A 5,000-nucleotide genomic window follows, 5' to 3' on the forward strand; every position below is an offset into this window, starting at 1 on the left:
TTATCTGGTGGAAAGGCTGTGTGTTTATGTGTGTGCGTGTGCGTGTGCGTGTGCGTGTGCGTGTGTGTGTGTGTGTGTGTGTGTGTGTGTGTGTGTGTGTTCTAAAGCATGTGAGAATGTGTTCTTGCATGTGCATGTATGTTTGTGTGTGTGCACGTGGTAAATGTGTGCTTTTGTTTGTAATGGTGTGTGTGGGTGGGTGGGCAAATAGTCTTACTGCCTAATCCAATTGGCTTACCTCTGGAGGAATATTACAGCAATTCTTTTGTTTCACCCTCTCTCCTTTCCTTTTCTCTCTCTCTATCTCTCTCTGGAGTTTTTTTTCTTTCATTAGTTCTTCCTCTCCCTCTCTCTCCTCATTAAGTTCAGGCTAATTAAAATGATTAATATCAATCAGCCTCTGAGTTGGATGTCACTCCCTTTGTGTTCTCTCTCTCTCTCTCTCTCTCTCTCTGTATGTGTGTGTATTTGTGTGTGTGTGTTTCTCTCTGTATGTGTGTGTATTTGTGTGTGTGCTTCTCTCTCTCTCTCTCTCTCTCTGTATTTGTGTGTGTTTTCTCTCTCTTTCTCTCTCTCTCTCTCTCTCTCTCTCTATCTGTGTGTGTGTGTGTGTGTGTGTGTGTGTGTGTGTGTGTGTGTGTGTGTGTGTGATGTTTCCAAGGTTGTATCTTGTTGAATATTTATAGAGTTATATAGAGTTATATGCCATGCAGGGCTCTACAGTATGCCCATTTCACTCGCACATGCGAGTAAAAGTAATTGCGTGCGAGTGCAAAAAAATATTTAGGCGCACTGGTGCGAATGACTTCTAGCCAAGTCAATGTTTGTCTACAAAATACAGCGCAACATCGAGAATCATTACTGGTGCGAACCATAAAATCACGTCGCCAATCAACCATCAAATCATCGTCCACCCATCAACGTTAGCAGTTTTCGCGTTGTGACTCGCTAGTTGCTTCTATCAAATTCAAGCGTGCGCAGAAAAAGCGGAAAGTTAGACTAGCCAGCCAAGATGCAAAGTAGAACTAATTTCTTCAATCCACCGAATTCATCGGATATATGAGGAACAGGATGAGATTCTGAGAATGCAGTGAGAGACGGAAAAGGCAACATGCCTTTTAGTCCAGTTGACGTATTGGCTGCAATATGCAACATATAGAACGCTACAGACAATGCAACAGGCCTCCATGCATGCTTGTTTGTTTTACACCGAATACAAGCTGAAGTGCAAAACGAAAGTATGCATAGGCCTACCATTTGCCTACTGCCCCCATCAATGCAGATATTTTAAATAAATGTAAATATCATTGATTAGACTATGTTGGGTTTTGTTGAAGAGAAAATTCACGGTTTTAGTAGTAGGCTAGTATTGGGCAGTATGCAGTCAGATAGGTCACCATGGGCATATTTGGATTAGCTACAGGTGGATTCACAAATAAATAAATTGGCCTAAGACCTACATTTGGCAGGATAGCCTACTTCATACAGGCTATATGCAAATATGGCAATGCATTATATTATTTTACATTAACAAAATGTAGAAAAATAGAACGGACTGAAAATAAAGTAGGCACTGATGTTCTTTAAAATCTTGTTTCCTGTAAATGTTGTCAGTCATTCTTAATCTTCACAATTGGTGCACTGGCATGTTTAACTGTTAGCTGCAGTGTAAAGTTACATTATGTGTACGTTAAGTACAGAACTGACTGTGGCCCCAGATTTTTGTCTGTGCTCCTAAATAAAGTGCTCCTGGAAAAAAATGTTAGTGTAGAGCCCTGATGCCATGGCTGATGTAACATGTCTTCATTATTGTATGTGTGCATGAAATACAAATCCTATGTGTACATTCCTGTTGCTGAACTAGTAAAGCAATGTTGATGGCATTGAAAGTCTTTTGATACAGATAGAAATAGACATGATTATGTATTGAAGGGTGCTTGAATGGATGTATCTTGTGAGACCACATTGTGTGCCATCACTGCCACACAGCCCAGTTAAGAGGAGTTGAGAGGGAGAAGTATTCGCTCTTTCCACTTCTTGTCTCTTTGGAATAGTTGTCTGTGAGCTTCTGTGAAGCTTGGTAGTTTGGTAGTTCTCATTTTAAAAATGTGCAGAGCTGCAACAGTAATGAACTGTGATCTTTGTCTGAAACTATGCCGTGTTGGGTCCATGATATGAGGGAATTGGGCCTGGAGTGTTCTGGAATTTTATCTGTGCTTTTTAAATTGAGCTTTTTAGCCTTAACTAAATGAGAAGGGATGGTAGGAAATAAGTGGGAGAGAGAGATTGCGAGTGGACTCGGGAAATAACCCCAGGTGGGAGGGCACTTAGAGCAAATGTGACACGGGTGCTACTGCCCACGCGACAGCTCTATTTGAATTCGATGTTTAAAGGTGCTCTAAGCGATGCCACGCGTTTTTTAAGCTAAACATTTTGTCACTTACTGCAAACATCACCTAACCAACCGCTAGCTGTCTGTGTCCTGCACCTTTAAGGACGTGTGCAATCCCTGATCCGCTATACGTGGCCTCAACTATTCACCTGTTCATATGTGGCTTCACCTGTTTAGTGAGGGAGTAGTGATGCTTCTGAAGGTCAAGTAGGCGTATGAAGGTCCCATGTCAAAGAGTATTTAACCAGGAATCATTTGTTCCACTGTGTGATTTTGGAACAAACACTGTGAAATCCCATCCTCTCTGGGAGGATTTATGTGTGTGTTCACGCTGCCAGTGCACGCCAGCCTGCCTGCTTCCCTTCTGTTGCATGCTGGGAGTTTAATTTGGCTGCGGTTGTCTTGGGTGGTGCTGCACCTGTTTTTGAGGCGCTCTCATGGGTTTCGGCGAGTCCCACCCTCGACCGGGGCGGCGGCTTAGGGAGACTTCCGTCGGTACGGTCGTCATCCCGACTGGACGGATGCTGGGAAAGCGTGTGTGGCTAACTGCGCTGGCATCTGCCGCTGCAGCCGAGACTGCCGACGCCTGCCACAATCATTAGGGTCAAGGTCACATCAAGGTTAATGATAAACATAATGAAGGATGGTTAGTTACTTAGTTATGAAACCTGTGTTTCATAAGCCCTGCCATTGTCTGTGCCATGTGATGGATTGTACCCTACTACTTGGTCCTAATCAATGACCTGCTGCGATTGATTGCATTATTTCTGATGCCTAGCTGACGTTATGTCATGTTTGGCTCGTGCTTTATGTAAGGTGATGTGTCAGGAACAGCCCACATGTCCCAGGAAATCAGATCCAGAGGACGCCAATCAAATTGCCTGTCTATAAAACCAGGAAAAAAAGGTTCATTTGTGGGATTGTATAGGTTCCCATGAAGTATGGTGTAGTATAGTAAGTGTGTATAGTATGTTTCCAAGTATGGTTATGTAAGTGTAGTAGATTCCCATGGAGTATGATAAAAATAAGTGTACTGGTAGTAGGTTTTCGTAGAGTATTGTAAAGTTATCGTGTAGTGGGTTTCCATGGAGGAGTACTGTTAAGTTAGTGTGTAGTGGGTTTTCATGGAGCATGGTAAAGTAAGTGTGTAGTAGGGCTGTCACTTTTGTGAAAAAATCCTGTTCGATTTTTGAGACATAAGTGTTCATTGAATCGATTGTAAAATCGATGTTTTATGTCTAAAGACGTTTCCATTTTCAACGCCAAATATAGGCCAATCCACAAACAACTAACAGGCATTAGGACGAACGTAAAGAGGGCGATTGTAGACGCAAGCCAGCAATATTTCTGATGATTTATTGGCGTGAAGTTTCGTGCACAATGACAAACCGAAGTGCAACATTCTCGAAAACCAGTAAGCCAAGTGGACTGCCATTACATTACATTACATTACATTACATTTGGCTGACGCTTTTTTAACCAAAGCGACTAACAACATGGTAAACAGTAAGTGTTAGAACAATTCTCACAAATTTAGGACAGTTTAAAAAAAACATTAGAGTACAGTAAGAATAAGTGCGTCGGTGAGTGCTGTTAATTACATCAGTGACATGACTGCAGGCTTCAACGTAGCTGTGTCTGTGTTTACGATTAGAAATGTCAAACAAATTTCGCCTCCGTAGAACTCGATTGCACAGTTTGCGTAGCCTACCGCTTTGTTCTTCTCCATAGTTTGATATACCAAAAATCCGAAGTACTTCCACATCGAACTCCTGAAGTTATTAGGGCCTATTACTCGTCTCTCTACATGTCGCACAGGTTGATCGCGTTGTCCTCCATTTTTTGGCAAAACACGAGCAGCACAGCAGCTGATTGAAACTGCTGTTCCCGGTGCGTAAAATTGGTGGGAATTTTCTTTTTAGCTTTCGCAATGCTTACTGCACTTCGGAATTCTTTTATATTCTTATATTTTATATTCTTATATTCTTGTTCTTATTCTTAATTTCGTTTTAAAATTAATAGTGTAAATATTTGGTTAAAATCGATTCCCTAATTTAGTTTTCGAAACTTGTGGTGTTTGGTCCAATCGATTGTGCAATCGATTTTCGAACGTAAAGTGACAGCTCTAGTGTGTAGTAAGTTTACATGGAGTATGGTACAGTTCATTTGTAGTGGGTTTCCATGGAGGAGTATGCTGCTGATGTTTTGTGTCTTTGCCTAGGCTTGCTTTGGCACCTTTGCCTACTTCCAGTTGACTTGCCCACTCCTCAGCTTGTCCATTTAGGAAGGAATGTGAGCTGTTGGCATCAGAATTGGCATGGACACCTGTCACCTGGGTGAATAGGAACTGTGTATGTGTGTGTGTGTGTGTCTGTTTCTGTGTGTGTGTGTGTGTGTGTGTGTGTGAGCACAGAGCATGGCTATAACTCAAGTCCGTGGAAATCAATCACAGCTCTCCTGCTATAATTGGCACTACCCACCTCAATCAATTCCTCACACAACAGGCATGGAGATACACGCACACACATGCACACACACACACTTAGACACAAACACGCCTCACTGCCTGCTCAAATAGGGACGTGGGCTAAATATATTTATCTGTGTG

At 42.2% G+C, this 5,000-nt stretch overlaps 1 protein-coding gene across 5 annotated transcripts in view; it reads left to right on the top strand.

Moving 5' to 3' along the window:
* Positions 1 to 5,000, top strand: part of LOC121711885 (1-phosphatidylinositol 4,5-bisphosphate phosphodiesterase beta-4-like) — a 94,118-nt gene that overhangs the window by 40,628 nt on the left and 48,490 nt on the right. The window lies entirely within an intron of this gene.

Source organism: Alosa sapidissima, chromosome 6, assembly GCF_018492685.1.
Source record: "Alosa sapidissima isolate fAloSap1 chromosome 6, fAloSap1.pri, whole genome shotgun sequence".
NCBI lineage: Eukaryota > Metazoa > Chordata > Actinopteri > Clupeiformes > Clupeidae > Alosa > Alosa sapidissima.